General features: G+C 36.8%; 1 long non-coding RNA gene across 2 annotated transcripts in view; it reads right to left on the minus strand.

The window, feature by feature from the left end:
• The window catches only part of LOC121959436 (uncharacterized), a 66545-nt gene extending 60469 nt beyond the window's left edge, over nucleotides 1-6076 (minus strand). For both annotated transcript variants that reach the window (XR_015775197.1, XR_015775198.1), the window contains exon 1: nucleotides 5779-6076. This is a non-coding gene — a long non-coding RNA (uncharacterized LOC121959436). The remainder of the gene's footprint in view (nucleotides 1-5778) is intronic.
• Between the last annotated feature and the right edge of the window lie 3082 nt (nucleotides 6077-9158).

Raw genomic sequence — 9158 nt, forward strand, 5'->3', positions numbered from 1 at the left:
ATGCCATGGAAGAAACATTTTTGGTTTACTCAGTGTTCATAAAAAAACCAACAAACATGCATCAAAGAACAATAAAAAAATTTTTTTGAGGCACCTTAAAAGTCCAGTGTGTAGGATTTAATGGGATATATTAGCAGGAATTAAATAAAATATAATAACTGTATTTTCTTTAGTGTATAATCGCCTAAAAAAATGGACTTGTTTTCCATACCATGAGCTGGTTATATCTATATAGGGAACGAGCCCACGATGTCCACCATGTTGCACCACCAAATATCTACAGTAGCCCAGAAGAGACATTTCAAAAATTTGCTCTAGAGAGGGCCATTTGTATTTTTTTTTATTGGTTTAAATCATTTGGTTCCATTTGTTCTATTGTTGTTTGTCTGCAGCATGCTGAATAGCGTCAGAGAAACACTCATTTGTCACATGAAACCGCTTCATTCAATGTTTTTATCTGATTTTAATCACAGGGTCTGTTTGATTTGGAGAGGAAAAGACCTCTGTGGATAATTTTGCTCCCAGTAAAAATCTCTTGCACAATGAACACTGAAGGAATCCTAACCGGGAGCTCACACATAGCACATGCAAGAAGTTTCATCTGGTTTCAATCTGCAATCCCCACCGCTAGATCCTGCACACTGCTCATTTTAATGGTGCCCTAAACAACTTGTGTGATTATCTATGGAACCAGCTTCAAGAATCTTCTTGTTGTCCCAACTGGTTCAATTAGAATCAATTTTAAATGATTCTAAAGATATTTTTCCAAAAATAAATGGCTCTTGCAAATTCAACTATGATATGCAACAAGTAGAAGAACACAGCTTTTAGCAGTAACAGCTTTTTGGCAATTCCATGTAATTATTACTATTTCAAACTAGTAAATATAAAGTAAATATTATATATAGTTTATGTGTGTGTACATATATATATATATATATATATATATACAGTAAAAATGGTTTAAGAGGTGGTAGAGAGTAAGAGAAATGTAGTAGAAGGAGATGTATTCAAACTGGTCGCTGAGGCCAAGGGTCGCTTTAAGATCTGTGCCAGAGAGGGGCGGAAGGTGTTGACTAGATGCAAACGAGTTGGCCCCATAGAGGAGCGACAGTGAAGCTGATAACCCACTTTCCACCCACCCAGAGAGAACCTCTTTATAAGGGCTTTCTGATGGGGCCCCAGGCACCTGAGCATCCCCAAAAATAACCCTCTCTGAGTCCTGATCCAATGGGCTGTGGCTCCATGCCAACATGCTTCCCTCTTGTACTTCCACTCATGCGCACAAACAAATCATCTAAAGTAAATGTTATATTTTATGTTTTTAGTAGACTCGAAGGATCAAACTCAACTTTAAACAAACTTTGTTGAACTCTGCCTTTCAGCTGTATATTTAACCAACCTCACCACATATATATTCATGTGCAATCCCAATTTTTCCACTTTAAAACATATAGAACAGCAACTTCTATTTTCAGGCTTTGTGGTCACAACGACACAAAATATGGAAAGTGTGGGAAGATGCTGAGGGTAATAAAAACGAAAAAGAGGTGCAAAATAGAAAAAAAAGAGGCCTTTGCATGCTGGCTCTATTTCACTCTCATGGCACAAAAGCAAGTAGCGGAAACACGGTCTTGCAGCTTGCTTTAGACGTAATAGTCCCCGCTGAAAAGCCTCTTTTCCTATTCTCAGAGGGCGCATCCAGATTTACAGCCTGACAGCAGAAACAGACACGGCTCTCTGGCAATGAGAGATGTTCTTTACATTATAGTTGGCAGGTGGTGGTTTCAGGCAGCATGCTTAATCAGAAAGCGTAGGACTGGATACTTGAAAATTTAAGACCGGGATTATAATGAGACAGCAGAATATGTATGTCATGCATCTGTAAATCTTGAGCTATCTTAAATTGTCTGCGACAATTTCAAACCCACAGGAAGTCTCTGACATATTAAAATTATCATCACCAAACATCCCAAAACAATGATTACAAATAGTCACTTAAGTTATACAAGAAGAGGACATGTCAAGCAGTTCACGTGTGGCTTGTTTAGCCAGAATTCGGGGGTCAGGAGGTCCCAGTTATCAGAAATCATTAAAAGAGAGATTGTTTGAAAAAGTGAAGTGTCTCAGAAAGTGTATTTTCATCCACAGTGTTAACTGCTAGTGCCATTTCTGAACTTGGGTTTGTCACACTTCATCATAGAAATTTCAAGTTTTCAAAGGGGCTCAGATCTGTGTGATCATTCTCCCAATCTGGTTCTTATTCAGCTTACTGTAAATGGCCCACAGCCAACACAACCCCAACAGACGTTTCTATCTCTAATTAGAACGTTTCTGGCCCCGAGAAAGTCCCAGCGACTTCAGCTCTCCCCTTGTGATCAAGCTAATTTAAGGTTCCCTTTAAGCGTCTGCATGTTAGGTTGTTCCAAACATCTTCATGAGCTGCCTGTTGTCCAAAACAAAGCCACAGCGCTGTAATTATAATATGACAATAAACCAAGCTAACCAGCGGTTGAACCTAACAGCGTCTCAGCTCCACCCAGTCTGAAAAAGCAGCACTCTCAACGAAAACAACAAAAAAGTCCCATTGAAGACGTTTGTTAATGAGTTGTCAGCAGTTTTCTACATGTGAGCATGAAATTGCTGAGGCGAGGGCGGCTAATGTCAGTCATGTTGGCCCCGTCATTCCTCAAGTGGCCTTTTGCCTCGTAAGCGATAGCCTGAGAAACGGCAGCAATCTTATCGTCGCAGGGAGCACACAGAGAGAGGAGCCAGACTGCGGGGACGGCTGCCCGAGACAGAATAAAACAGACACAACACACTCACATATCTGCACACAGATAATTGTATTGATAGCGGATTAAGATTGATGAGATAACCATGGGAAAAAAATCTCAACATATTGTTCATATAGTCTAGAAGGTAACAGAAAGCTACTAGGAAAGGTGTTTTTTTTTTGTTGTTGTTGTTGTTATTATTACAAAGCTTTTCCAGATTTAAAGGACCTTTCCAGTTCTTACATTTTGAAGCCAATTTGATACAAAATAAATTATGTTTTACATGATTTCTGACAAACATCAAACAGCAGGATTGGTACGTGCAGTGTCTTCAATCCTTAGAAACCTGAGCAAATTGGCATGCATGGGATGAAGGCAATGAGCAACTTAAGAAATAGCCCAAGATTTAGCAAGAATTAAGTAAAAAGTCACAAGAAAACTATCTGAAAATAAGCACTAAAAACAGAATATTAAAAAACAAAAAACTTATATAGAATATATAGAACTATAGGAATAAGAATATAGTTTTATAGACATTTTCCCTTTTTTTTCCTCTTAAATCATTTTTAATATTTCCATCCAGATAATTTTCAGGCCATTTTCTTGTCACTGTTTTTTTTTTGCAATTTGCAATTTGCAATTTGCAATTTGCAGGACATTTCCAAGCCAAGTTGCTCATTACCTAATGCCCTATGTTTTCAATATAAATCAAACCCATTGTCTCAAGTGTCTGGGTTTATATACTTGTGAAAGGAATCTGAATGCAGCACAACAAAATAAATACAGATCCAGGTGTTAAAGGGTTAATTTTGTCCCTTTCCATAGAGGCATAAAGATTTTGCCCCCCGCATGAGAGTATCAGACATCTATCCAGTTCTGCTCTGATTGGTCAACTCTGATCATAACCAGTGGCACCTGCAAGAGGTGGCCAGGGGGGACACAGCCACCCTGACACAAATACAGGCCCGAGCTCGCGAAAATAATCAGAAACTATTTTTCTTTTTAGTTGTTATACCAATTGTTGTGTTTTTAAAAACTAAGTGGGCTGTTTTTCAGTTAATATTAGATTTCTTACAATCAGTGTACTTCAAATCGAAGTTGCATATTTGTCATTTTAAGAAAAAGGTCAATTAGTCTACGTGAAGGACAATGAATCCCAAAACACGTTTATGACACCTCACAACAGTATGTAAATCACATAATTAGCAGCCACCACGGTCAAATATGAAACATAAGTATATCAGTATGCAGTTCCTTAACTGTGATGATCATCTGATGATCATCCAAACATCATTCTGTTAAATATACTTGCAAAAACCTAACATGCAGCTGCAAAGAGACTGTTTTAAAACCTCTCTTGTTAGCGCACTCAGGGACAAGTAGCCATCCGGTCATGTTGTTATAAAATTATAATATAAAGCAAATGTGAATGACTGAGAAGGATAATATAAATCTGAATGTTTCTTCAATGTAAAAAGGCAGACGTGAAAATGAAGAAGAGCAGTGCACCAACATAGAAAAAAGTAGCTTTTCTACAAGCTGCTGAGATTAACACATGGGTCAATCAGTGGGCCACAGTATGAGCTGGGCAGCAACAACAATGTTGACACCGATTTGTAATAAATAAGCTAAAACTCTTTAACTAATGTCCCTTTACATTAAAAAGGCTTGCGTCAAATGTTTCAGTTACAGGTCTGTCAAATTGTGGACGTGGTCAGCTGTCCTCTACAGCTACATGCAGCTGTAACTACAGCCTGCATTTATATCCTCTGTCACGAGAGCAGCAGTACTCTGATGCTCAGGCTCTTCAGCATATCTCAAGTGGATGCTGTGTCAGTCCAAGGAACCCTAAACAAAGATATAGCTGCCGTTCCTGATGACTGGAGAGTTGCTGCAGCACTAGAGACTGCTGGGACGGGGAGAGGGGCCATCAGATAGACAAGGGTGGGAGGAGGGATGGTTTCACAGAGGACGGGAGATGAGGCTGAAGCTCAGTATCTCTGCGGGAGGATTAACTGATATCGAAGGCAACATAACCTCCTTCAGTCCAGTTTGCTCTGGTCCCAGATATTTAGGGGACAGACAGTACAAATGTCCTATCTGCATGTTGTTTTCCACAAATAACTTGAAATATATTCATATAATCTGTTCTTTTAACACAAAATACTCAACATATTTTTTTATAAATGTGTCTATCACAACTGTGAATGTCCCCTATCCCACAGGAAATCTACTACTGTATGCATGCACCAAGATCAACGTGTGGATGTGGAAATGACAGCGCATACCATAAATAACGTATAGGGTGAAGTGAGGAAAATTAGGACAAACAAGGTTTTACATCTTGGACTCTTTAAACATAAGCAGCCAATCATCAAACGTGTTATTGCATTGATGCTACAAATGTGCTTTACTTAAAACATCTTTATCATAAAAATATTTGCACAATACACTTTACTTTTTATGCGAAAGGGTTATGAGTGACTACATTATGCCCTCAGGTAAAAATTAAGGAAAAAAAATAAGTTAAGGGCCATTTTGCTCTAATGAAACCAGCATGTTTTTTGGCTACAAGATGCCATAAAAAAGTTATGATATTGTGTGCCTCCTTGTCATATTTCAGGCATTTTGGTATTTAAGTCACTTCAAAAAGTATTAAAGATGATGCAGTGAGTCCATGTCAACAGCAATAGCCCAAAATTAGCCATCACTGCTACACACACATAGCATATACAGTATATGTCCTCTGTAAACAGTATAGCACCGAGGAAACAACCAGCAAAAAAACGGGGAAACATGACAGAAAAACTGGACAGTCTTTTTAAATGAACAGTTATGATTTAATGAATTAATGATTGATTAATGAATGGATTTGACCTTTTAATGAAAAACAGCAAACATGACTGTCCCATTTTACTAGTCTGCAGAGTTGCAGGTGGTTTTCTTGGCAATCTACAGATATCTGAGATATGACCAGCTGGCTGTATTTGGTTGTACTCACTGTTTGGTTTTGTTGGGGGATTTTGATGATCCTGGGTGTCTTGGGCGTCGGTTGAGTTGCAGGATGTGAGCAGAGTCGCTGAACGTTGAACTTATTTTTATGAGTCACGTCAAAACGAAACGAAAACAAACAAACAAATAAACATTTTCCCAAAATAAACAGGCCTTTGCGAAAACAAAGTTTGAATCAACGGGGCGATAAACGCACAGACCACACAATAAAACTAAGATTTAACCAAACACACGGCGGCCATTAGCACACCTGACTTTACTGAGAGGACGCCGGGTCAGGTGAGGCGTTCAAGAGACTCAAAGAAATGGGAAATTGTAACGTCCTGCTAGAAATTGCTCTAACTAGGCTATTGCAAAAGCAAAGCATTTTATTTATTTATTAAAATTGATTTGTTAAGCGTGTATATGCATTTAATGTAGTATTTTTTTGAATATATATATATATATATATATATAAATATATATATATATATATATATATATATATATTTAATATTTTCATAATACTAGATATTAAATAGAGCAATGGCAAAGCATCAGGGAGAAGAAAACACCAACTTTGTAAATTAATAAGTAATTTAATTTATTAAGAAGAAGAAGAAGAAGAAGAAGAAGAAGAAGAAGAAGAAGAATTTCAAATACATACTTTTTAAAAGCCTATAAAATGTATATGGTTGTTAAATTTATATAACAAATATATATAATACAGACAGCAATAACTGTATAAACATTTTCTAAGTCAGGAAAAGTCATCTGTGAATGTTAACATGAAATTATCTACTCAAAATTCATCCAAATCTTTCATTTTACGCAAACTTCCTGCAGTTATTGTATTTACTATTTGGGTTAATTGTACATTGTATCAGTTGTTCTGTATTGTTGTTGTTAAGCATTGAATAAAATATGAAATAACCATAAAAAACCTCACTTAGTCAGAGGTCGTGATGGAAAAGGAACCACTGCACTATACTTTATGAACATACTGTATTAATTAAAAGATATTTAATTTTCTAATGCATTTGTGCTATTTAAAATTGTATTTGAACATTTAGTTTGTGTTGTTAATATATCAAAAAATGTTATCAATTGCTTTTTAACATGTAGCTTTCTGTATATTCGTAACTAACATTACAACAGTATTAAAATGATTAGTATCAAGTTGTGCACGTTTATTAATAGCACCTGGCATTAATAAGTTATGAGTACACTTTGGGTTTGTTTTAATTCGTACAGTATTGAGACAGCTGTGGCTTGTCACAGACCTGAAACTTTGCTTGCTTTACCCCCTGGACAGAGTAGCTGGTGTGTTTTATGAATGGATGTTATTTGGAAGATCCTCCTGCTATGAAATATGACAGTGCTCTGGTGTGTGTCCCGAGGCAATCTCCATGGTGACGCTGCCGTGTTTGGACCAAATACATTACCCACCTACCACTCATTTTCTTCCATCTTTAGCAGCATTCACACAGACGACTTGAAGGCACAATTCTCAGCCCTCGAGTAACTGCAGCCATGAATAACCTGTGATAGCATGTACGCATATCATCAGAGAAAAACAACTAGTACTGTAACCGCATCCAGATGGAGTGAGTCACTTGTCTCTGTCACTTTCATTGGTGCAGTGCTGCTCTTTCGTCCAAAGCTGCTGTACATGTGGTCATGTTTTCCACCTTCCCAGCAGCTGAAGAAATGAGACAATACTCTTTTGCCAGATGATCAACTGTTGTATCTTCTGCAGGAAATAAATTACATGATCATTTGACATGTGGCCAGAACAAAAAAAGAGCTGGATATGATGCAGATGTAAGATGACTGGTCCATTATTTATGACAGAAAAAAACTCAACTTTGCCATAATAATGTGGATGAATATAAATCCAAAAGATTATCATTTTACAAAAAAAAAGTGAGCTATAAGAATCTATGTCTTAATGCAAATGAATTTAGTTTGTTAGGTACATCTCAAAAGCAAGACAAGTCAGTTGTCATTTGTGCTAATATTAGTCAATTTATAATACACTTGAATCATAACACTTAATAAATAACACTATTATACAAAACTTTAACAAAAAACACAGATTTTTTTTCTTTTTCTTGAAGATTTTTTTCTTTTACTACATGTTCACCATTAAAAAACGGGCAAAAATTTCAAAGAAAAAAATCGGGGTTTTTTTTTAGGTTTTTCATAAAATTACCAAAAAAATTAAAGAAACCCCAACACAAATTAATAAAAAGAAAAATAGAAATCACAGCAAAAATTGGAGGTAAAATAAATACAAAATACAACTGTCATAACTGTCAGCTATAGAAAATAAATTCACCATTATGTTACATTAATGTCATTTAATTTATTACACAAATTCTGTGATTCTTCTAGAACTTTCAGTGTAACGATCTCCCTGTATGTAAGCTTTTTTCTCCCAGAAATGTCTTGTGCAAGTCAGGGGGTACTTGGATGATTAAATATTTGTAAGGGGTTCATTGTTTAAAAAAAAAAAAAAGAGAAAAGTTTGAGAATCACTGCCATATAAAAGCTGAGTGAACATGAGTAAACAGAAGAACACAGCAGTCTGGAAAATTTTGGGCACTCTGATGTACCTGCAGTGCTGGTTTTCCACCAAAAGGGTGCAGCATCACACTGCATGGAATGTGACAGAAGTACATTTACTCAACTACTGTACATAAGTATGAATTTAAGGTACTTGTACTCAACCTTAGTATTTTCTTTTTATACTGCTTTACACTTTTAAAAAAATACAGTTGTTTGTCTGACCTCTTTAGTTACTTTGAAAATTTATTATCTTCATTTGGGGGGAGTTTTTCGTTTTCTGCTGCGGGGGGGCTCTTCATGATTTGAGTTTTTAGATGATTTTTTTTCTTCTTTAGCAGAACTATTAGCAGAAAATCATAAACAGAAAACATCAGGCTTGCATATCACAGAGCAGTGGCTTCGAATTATTCTCTGAACACATAATAACATGATTTTCTTTTGCAGAGGACGTGATTAATAAGAAGTTAAATGTTTTGCTTTCCCCCTAAAAGAAGCAGGACAGGAGGACTTTTGAGGTTCACAGAAAACCCACTCACACAAACCAGTACCTCGTATTTCATTCACATCACTCACTGGAGCACAAACTGGGAGCCATCCAGACTTGACACCAGCAGGAAGAAACGACCGAACGACAAATATGAGGGCAGAAGACAGGGAACGAAGTCACATCAAACATCCTTTCAAAGCTTGTGGTTAAAAGCAACGAAATGTACAAAAGGACATCAGACAGAGAAAGTCAGACCACAGATCCCCTGATACCACGACCCTGTTTAATGGAGCTATATTGTAATCCCATATGTTGCCAGAGTGCCTCACATC

This window comes from Plectropomus leopardus, chromosome 20, assembly GCF_026936395.1.
Source record: "Plectropomus leopardus strain MGB_pleo_1.0 chromosome 20, ASM2693639v1, whole genome shotgun sequence".
Classification (NCBI taxonomy): domain Eukaryota; kingdom Metazoa; phylum Chordata; class Actinopteri; order Perciformes; family Serranidae; genus Plectropomus; species Plectropomus leopardus.